The sequence below is a fragment of the Lolium perenne genome, chromosome 5, assembly GCF_019359855.2.
Source record: "Lolium perenne isolate Kyuss_39 chromosome 5, Kyuss_2.0, whole genome shotgun sequence".
Lineage (NCBI taxonomy): Eukaryota > Viridiplantae > Streptophyta > Magnoliopsida > Poales > Poaceae > Lolium > Lolium perenne.
In genome coordinates, this window is record NC_067248.2 from 9,345,380 (window position 1) to 9,354,617 (window position 9,238).

The 9,238-nt window shown below is 42.1% G+C and overlaps 3 long non-coding RNA genes across 4 annotated transcripts; 2 read left to right on the forward strand and 1 right to left on the reverse strand.

The window, feature by feature from the left end:
- Nucleotides 1-75: 75 nt before the first annotated feature.
- LOC127299018 (uncharacterized) lies at nt 76-1,725 on the forward strand. 2 transcript variants are annotated; one of them, XR_011744542.1, is made up of 6 exons: nt 76-165; nt 335-453; nt 729-1,035; nt 1,124-1,205; nt 1,285-1,605; nt 1,703-1,725. It is a non-coding gene; the product is annotated as an uncharacterized lncRNA (long non-coding RNA). The 2 variants fall into 2 exon arrangements; XR_011744543.1 differs by lacking the exon at nt 76-165 and having other exon boundaries at nt 325-453; nt 729-811; nt 966-1,035.
- LOC127299020 (uncharacterized) lies at nt 192-1,399 on the reverse strand. The gene is made up of 3 exons (XR_007850277.1): nt 1,261-1,399; nt 1,105-1,174; nt 192-328 (listed from the first exon to the last, which is right to left on the reverse strand). It is a non-coding gene; the product is annotated as an uncharacterized lncRNA (long non-coding RNA).
- Nucleotides 1,726-1,729: 4 nt separating the features above from the next.
- On the forward strand, nt 1,730-2,524 carry LOC127299019 (uncharacterized). The gene is made up of 2 exons (XR_007850276.1): nt 1,730-2,227; nt 2,299-2,524. It is a non-coding gene; the product is annotated as an uncharacterized lncRNA (long non-coding RNA).
- The last annotated feature ends 6,714 nt before the right edge of the window (nt 2,525-9,238 follow it).

The following is a 9,238-nucleotide window of genomic DNA, read 5'->3' on the forward strand; positions in this document are numbered from 1 at the left end:
AGGCATCCCCGTGGTCAGTCTTCTATCTCAGGTGGAGGAGATGATGATGTGTGCATGGTCGCCTGCGGAGTTGCTAGATTGGTTCCTGCCTTCTCCATCGCGCCTCGAACTCGTGCTTGGTGGCGCCACCGGGGAGCTCACTCCCATGGAGGGCGCTGTCTGGAGGTATCCCACACACGCCACAGGAACACCTTTGTGCGCCAGTACACGGCCTCCTTACTGTGTTGACCATCTTCTCAGTCGGCAACGATCCAATAAGCTTCATGTTTCTTGTGTCTTCCCCTCCCCTGATCCAATAAGCTTCATGTTTCTCATGTCTTCCCCTCCCCTGTAGGAAAATAAGCGAAAATAAGCAGTGCCTTGTGGTGTTGATCATCCCATGGACAAAGAGGAGTTTGCTTCCAGGATCTGTCAAGGCATTGAAGCCAGCTCCTCACCGGTGACAAAGCCATGGTAGGTACTGCATGAGTTATGGATATGCATAATGTGCCCATGATGATATCACTGGCCTATTCACTTTCATAGAATTATATTTTTGTAATAATATGTCCATGTATTTTAACAATTTTGGCAAATGATGTTTCAGAATTCTTCTCCAAGAGCTCCAACTATTTTCCCATATATGAGGGGTCCAAATACAATATGGCGTGAAATTGCTATTTGGTGTACCATTATTGTATTAGTCCATATAATTTCCATGCATGACCATTTGGTATTTGTTCTTTCAGCTTTTAAAAGACCAGGTGTATTTCCCTTGCATGGTGATATACACCAGAGAATAGGAAAAGTGACCCATAAGTATAAATCCTTGGTAACTAGGACTTCTTTTCTGCTACTGTATAAAAGTATATACCTACCTCAATATACTATTTGACTGCCAACTCCAGGTTACTGAAGCACGTCTTTTCTTCTAAAGAAGTATGGCAAGTTAATTTGCACTAAATGCAATTTATGATATATACCAGGTTTCATTGTTGCTGGAAAAGGTTTTGCATGGATCAATTTAGGGAGCAGCTGAAAGTTCTTATTATTCAGGTATATTTCATCAGGCATACATCAATAAAATATATATAGCAGCTAAATGCAGTGTATGATTATACTTACAGTACTATTGCCGCTGCAGGAGTGCTATCTTTCAAGAATACATCCTTCGCATGTTGGTATGTCAATATACCTGTTTCAGAAATATCTGATATGAAAGACAGGTATAATGCATAAACCACTAGATCCAGTATACTAACATACATGCTATTTACTAACCATATGTGTGCAAATTTGTTGCAGCCTCCAAGATCACCCACATGAGCTAGATAGGCAGGGGCGAAAACAAAGACCTGAACCAATAGAGACAACACTATATGCTCTAGCTAAAGAACCAATAAAACTATTTTGGTGAACATCTTTCCATTAATATGCACTATCAATATAGTATGCTTATATCTGAACAAATCTAATGCATTAATGGCACACGAGGAAAAAGTTACGCAAACAATGTTCAAGACTGCTCGCTCATGTCCTGTAAAGATTTCTGAAAGAAGACATCCTAACGGAAATGTCTACAAATTTCTGAAGTGGCCATACATATTACATAGAAGGAAAACACAGGTAAACTAATGTACAGCCTTCTAAGACAGATTACTCACATAAAACTAATGATTTTCTCTCATGTGAATCTAATAATTAATCCTTACAACATCGACAGGTACAAACTATCCGCTAACTGAAAGGATGTCAAGCCCAACGAGGTGACTAAAGAAATAATAGGTCAATTCATGTTTTTGGGCGCCAATGGCACTACACTCAGAGGCCAGTAAGCTGTCCTAGGTGTTGCAACTATCAGAGGAAGGACCGATTATATGCTACCAGATGCCAACAATATAACCTTTCATGTTTCAAGGTCCAAATTGATTAACAATGCCAGTCGAGCGACAACATCCACAACTAACTCCAAAAGTTCAGAAAATACAGACAAATCCATAGTACTCAATTGCTCTAAAGGTATAGTTGATCCACAGGAGAGTAGCAGAAACTCAGACACTGCACCTACCACAGATGTCATGCAGCCAACACTTTTCTTGATTTATCTATTGAAAGCTTAACTTATATATTACTTCCAGATAGAACTTACCCATCATCGTACATTTTTTTTGTTCAAGAATACAAACTCTACAACAGGAGGAAAGGGAAGGAAGAATGAAACCGCACCTGCGACATCAACCAAGAAAAGGTGCATTTCTGCAACAAACCAGGACTAGCTATCCTTACATTAAAGACTCATAAGTAATCTATTTCATGCAGCATGGCTTATGTGAAGAAGAAACCAGCCAAAGATAGCTAGTGTAACTGACGAAGCAAGGATCCAATATAATGTTGCTACTTTGGCTGCTTTGAACATCGAGGACACCCTTTATGGCACAATTGATCTATCTACTATAACTATGTGTAATAGTCTTAGTTATGCTAATCTCCAAATGTGCTCCTGTGTTTTATTAAAACTCAAATCTTTTATGTGCTACTCTCTTCATGTATCGCTTTGTTTGCCAGTGGCAAACTGCTTATTAATAGTTAGTTCCATATTATGCCATAGTGACTGCTCTGTTTTTTTTATTTCCTGTTGCTATCCTTTGCATCTTCTGTTCTTACATTTCCTCTTATCCTTGTAATCAATATACTTACCAACTTCGGTTTCTTTGTATAATTAGCTTTTCTTCTATATTCCCAGTTCTTCTCCAGCAACTTCGGTTAATTAAGCGAAATGTTAATAAAAATTTAGCATTTCTACCCATGATACTACAGAGCTTCCCATTCTATGCTATGGTCAGCCTTATGATTTCTGTACTTCGTGTTATATATATAGTTATAGTCAGTCGATGTGCTGAAATCTTATGTCTTCAATTCTTTATAATGCTTCTTATTGTTTCAATCACTTTTCTTGGTAATGATTGTGATATCTGCGAAATTAGTTCTTTCTGCTTTTCTAAAAATATATTCGTCTGACTACTGAAGATAAAGCTTTAGCAGATCAGGCAAACTATAAATACAATTCAGAAAGCAACGACTACTTTCTTTCAAGTTTTACTATTGATTTTCTTCAATGCAACAATTTCTGTTAACATGTGCACAAAATGGTTTAGCTATTATAAAAACCAATAGCAACATGGAATCATTAGGGTACTATCAGAATGACAATGGTATGTAGCTCCGACTGCACGTCTGAACATACATCACACAAGAAAGAACAACTTACCAGTATTCTCTATTCTACATTGACATTTGAGAGTTGATACACACCTTTTTTATCATCAACCTGATTGAAAAAGTTTAATTTTTTTCCCTTACCAGTATTCTCTGTCCTACATTGACATTTGAGACCGTTGACACTTGATGTTGAAATACTGTCACATGGTAAAAGAATATAGCGAATTACCTAAACACTTTTACCATGCCTGAGCCTGCATAAGAGTTATAGCTTCATTTTTTTTCTTGGAGTGTACATGAATCCCTGAATCACAGCTGAATTGACCTTCCTTAAAACGCCAGATTCTGTTTCTTCATCTAGCCGAGAGTAAGAGCCTCAACTTCAGAGTGCTGTAGCTTAAGTTGGCAGCACACACACAGTTCCATACTTCTGATTTACTTGCCTGAGATTTACATTGGTAAGGTCAAGGTGGCAAAATAAAAAATAAGCAGATTGTCTGAACTGAGCATACTATTGTGCATGTGTACGGAGAAATAATATTCATTCAAAGCTACAGGTGAATGATCACATATCATTTCTGCTGTGTTGTGTATGGATAGAGGAAAAACTGAACCCCACATTATCCACGAAATGACAATTATGAAGAGATGCAGGCCAAGAACCAAAAAATGAATATGGGGATTCACCACACCACAGCTGCCGCTGCTCCCTGTGCATGGCCCGATGGTGCAGCTTTTTCTTATTTCTGATCTGAATTAAGGGGAGAGAGATGCATGGGGAGAAGCAGCTTACTGCAGCGTTGCCGGGAGAGAATGGTGCTGGACATATCCAGGTAGCATAGGCAGCTGCACGCGCACGGCAGAGCAACCAGTCGGGGCCGCCGTCAAGTGACTGTTTGCCCTTGATTTTGCTGAAATTTGCGGTATTTGGCCTTTGGCCCATGGCCCATTATCAAATTCTGAAACTCACATGGCCCATTCCAATAATCAGTGGCAGCACTAGTGGAAGCTAAAGTTTAGTCCCACATTGCTAGTTGGGAGAGAGTTGGAGTGGTATATAAGGTGGGTTGTTCTAGTCCTAATAAGTGAGTGAGAAGAGAGAGAGCCCTCGCGCACTCCTCCTCCGCCGCCCGCCTCGCCACGACGCGGGTTGCGGGAATCTGGCCGAGCCGAGCTTATCTTTTTGCTGTTTGGGAAATTAATTGTTGCCTTCCGGTTTTTCTGGATCGTGGCTGTGCCGACTCGGACGTGGCCTGCGTCCCACGACCTTCCCGAACCTTATCTTTTTGCTGTTTGGGAAATTAATTGTTGCCTTCCGGTTTTTCTGGATCGTGGCTGTGCCGACTCGGACGTGGGCTGCGTCCCACGACCTTCCCGAACCGCACTACATAAGCGCCGACTCCAACCCTACTCTGTACGAGACGCATACGCGACTACCTGTTTCCAGTTCATTGCGCTGCCGCCTTCGTCTTCCTCATCCCGTCCGTCGGCGTGCACCGACTGCCGGGACAGTAGGCCTCCGGAACCCTGCCTCTCGTGAACCTGTACGGGTGAGGGGCAATCAGGTTTTTGGGGAGCGCTCCAGCACGACTACTGGCATCACGACGTCGTCATCGGACGACGAGTTCCTCCACACCGACAACTTCTTCCCGGACCTCAGCGACTTCTTCGACAACCTCAACATGAGTGACAACGACACTGTTGCGAAGTATGTGATCTTGTCGTTTCTCTTTCAGTTTCTGTTAGAGTTTCTTCTTCTAGTTTGTGTGCCAGATGCGATCAGTTTATCTTGTTTAGATGTGATCTGTTCATCTACCTTACTAGTCTGCATGATTAGTTTATTTGTTAATTTCGTAGTCATAATTTATCATTTACTAGTACGGATTATTTCATATGAATATTTGCTTATATTTCCAACAATCCAAAAACCTGAATATAGGCAAATCAATTCAAGCAGCGTTGCTGCCGCTACTCGACCTCCCCTCTTTGATGGTATGCATTACAAGAGGTGGCGCACAAAGGCAGTTCTATGGTTTACAAACCTAGGCTGTTTTAGCGCCACAGATGCTAGACCTGAGGGGCCTCTCCCTGTAGAGGAGCAGGAAAAGTTTGAGAAGGTCGACGCCATGTTTAAGGCGGCCTTGTTCAGCATTCTTGGGGACAACATTGTTGACCCGTACATGGCTTTCGACCATGGTAAAGATGCGTGGGATGCGCTCGAGGCCAAATTTGGGGTCTCGGACGCTGGCACTGAACTGTATGTCATGGAGCAATACTATGACTACAGGATGACTGATGAGCGCTCCGTGGTTGAGCAGGCTCATGAGATTCAGTCCCTTGCCAAAGAACTCGAGCAGTTTAAGTGTACCTTACCGGACAAATTTGTCGCCGGTGGCATTATTGCCAAGCTTCCTCCCTCGTGGAGGAACTTTGCTACTTCTCTGAAACATAAGAGACAAGAATTTTCCGTTTCGGATCTCATTGGCTCGCTTCATGTGGAAGAGAAGGCGAGAGCAAAGGACACACACGCTCATAGTTTTGAGGGAGGTTCTAGTGCCAATGTGGTACAAAAGAAGAACTTTCAATCCCACAAGTCCAAGAATAAGAACAATGGAAAAGGCAAGTTTGATGAAAAGAACAAAGCCTCCAACTTAACCAACTTCAAGAGGAAGACTCCTTATAAGAAGAAAGGGAACTGCCATGTTTGTGGCGCTCCTGGACATTGGGCTCCTGATTGCCCAGAACGCCATGATCGGCGTGGGAACAACGGCAAGTCCGCAAATGTTGTTATTGGTGTTGATACTGAGATGAAGGACGTTGGGTACGGTATTTCTCCTACTGTCCTTTCAGTATGTAATTCTCCTGATTGGTGGATAGACACCGGAGCCAATACACATGTATGTTCTGATGTCTCTATGTTTTCTTCTTATCAGGTCGCAAGGACTTCCTCCGTGCTGATGGGAAACGGCTCACGTGCTTCTGTTCCTGGTGTTGGTACGGTGGATCTGAAGTTTACTTCGGGAAAGACCATCCAGCTGAAGAATGTGCAGCACGTTCCCTCCATCAATAAGAATCTCGTTAGCGGATCGCTTTTATGTCGAGATGGTTTTAAGTTGGTTTTTGAGTCCAATAAAGTTGTAATTTCCAAGTGTGGACAATTTGTTGGAAAGGGTTACGTGTGCGGAGGCTTGTTCCGCTTATCTTTGTCAGACTTATGTACTCAAATTATTAATCACGTTTGCAATGATAGTGAGTCCGATATTTGGCATTCACGACTTTGTCACATTAATTTTGGGTGCATGACGCGGCTAGCGAATATGAATATAATTCCGAAATTTGCTATTGTCAAGAAATCCAAGTGCCAAGTATGTGTGCAAGCTAAGCAACCACGTAAGTCTCACAAGACTGCGGAGGCAAGAGACTTGGCACCGCTGGAGCTTATACATTCAGATCTTTGTGAAATGAATGGTTGATGTCTACGAGAGCTTCTATTCTGGTAGACAGTGTTGGGCCTCCAAGAGCAGAGGTTTGTAGAACAGCAGCAAGTTTCCCTTAAGTGGATCACCCAAGGTTTATCGAACTCAGGGAGGAAGAGGTCAAAGATATCCCTCTCATGCAACCCTGCAACCACAAAGCAAGAAGTCTCTTGTGTCCCCAACACACCTTATAGGTGTACTAGTTCGGCGAAGAGATAGTAAAATACAGGTGGTATGAATAAATAGTAGCAGTAGCAACGGCACCAGAAAAGTGCTTTGCCCAGGACAGTAAATAAGCAGTAGTAATGCAGCAGTAGTAACGCAGTAAAACAGTAAACAAACAGCGATAGCAGTATTTAGGAAACAAAGCCTAGGGATTAGACTTTCACTAGTGGACACTCTCAACATTGATCACATAACAGAATAGATAAATGCATACTCTACACTCTTGTTGGATGATGAACACATTGCGTAGGATTACACGAATCCTCAATGCCGGAGTTAACAAGCTCCACAATTCAATGTTCATATTTAAATAACCTTAGAGTGCATGAAAGATCATTACGACTAAACCAAGTACTAACATAGCATGCACACTGTCACCTTCATGCTAAGAAAGGAGGAATAGATCAAATCAATACTATCATAGCAATAGTTAACTTCATAATCTACAAGAGATCATAATCATAGCCTACGCCAAGTACTAACACGGATGCACACACTGTCACCATTACACCGTGTAGGAGGAATAAAACTACTTTAATAACATTACTAGAGTAGCACATAGATAAATTGTGATACAAAACACATTGCAATCATAAAGAGATATAAATAAGCACTTCACTATGCCATTCATAACAGTGAATAAGTATTCTGTGAAATATAGCCTAAGAGACCCGCACGATGCACACACTGTCACCTTTACACACGTGGGACAAGGAGTCTCCGGAGATCACATAAGTAAAATTCACTTGACTAGCATAACGACATCTAGATTACAATCATCATCATATGGATCTCAATCATGTAAGGCAGCTCATGAGATCATTGTATTGAAGTACATAGGAGAGAGATGAACCACATAGCTATCGGTACAGCCCCGAGCCTCGATGGAGAACTACTCCCTCCTCATGGGAGACAGCAGCGTTGATGAAGATGGCGGTGGTGTCGATGGAGAAGCCTTCCGGGGGCACTTCCCTGCTCCGGCAGCGTGCCGGAACAGAGACTCCTGTCCCCCAGATCTTGGCTTCGCGATGGCGGCGGCTGCAGAAGGTTTCTGTGGGTTTCGTCGAACGTCATAGGGTTTTAGGTCCAGGGGCTTTATATAGGCGAAGAGGCGTCGTCAGGAGGTCGAAGGGGCGCCGACACCATAGGGTGGCGCGGCCAGGGCCTGGGCCGCGCCAGCCCCATGTGTGGTGGGCCTGTGGCCCCCCTCTGTCCTCTCTCGGGTGTTCTGGAAGCTTCGTGTGAAAATAGGGTGCTGGGCGTTGATTTCGTCCAATTCCGAGAATATTTCCTTACTAGGATTTCTGAAACCAAAAACAGCAGAAAACAGGAACTGGCACTGCGGCATCTCGTTAATAGGTTAGTTCCAGAAAATGCATAAAAACGATATAAAGTGTGTATAAAACATGTAGATATCATCAATAATGTGGCATGGAACATAAGAAATTATCGATACGTCGGAGACGTATCAGCATCCCCAAGCTTAGTTCCTGCTCGTCCCGAGCAGGTAAACGATAACAAAGATAATTTCTGGAGTGACATGCCATCATAACCTTGATCATAATATTGTAAGCATATGTAATGAATGCAGCTATCAAAACAATGGTAAATGACATGAGTAAACAATTGAATCATAAAGCAAAGACTTTTCATGAATAGTACTTCAAGACAAGCATCAATAAGTCTTGCATAAGAGTTAACTCATAAAGCAATAATTCAAAGTAAAGGTATTGAAACAACATAAAGGAAGATGAAGTTTCAGCGGTTGCTTTCAACTTGTAACATGTATATCTCATGGATAGTTGTCAATGCAAAGCAATATAACAAGTGCAATATGCAAGTATGTAGGAATCAATGCACAGTTCACACAAGTGTTTGCTTCTTGAGGTAGAGAGAAATAGGTGAACTGACTCAACATAAAAGTAAAAGAAAGGTCCTTCAAAGAGGAAAGCATCGATTGCTATATTTGTGCTAGAGCTTTTATTTTGAAAACAAGAAACAATTTTGTCAACGGTAGTAATAAAGCATATGAGTTATGTAAGTTATATCCTACAAGTTGCAAGCCTCATGCATAGTATACTAATAGTGCCCGCACCTTGTCCTAATTAGCTTGGATTTACATGGATTATCATAGCATGGCACATGTTTCAACCAAGTGTCACAAAGGGGTACCTCTATGCCGCATGTACAAAGGTCTAAGGAGAATGCTCGCATTGGATTTCTCGCTTTTGGTTATTCTCAACTTAGACATCCATACCGGGACAACATAGACAACAGATAATGGACTCCTCTTTTAATGCATAAGCATTCAACAACAGATAATATTCTCATAAGAGAGT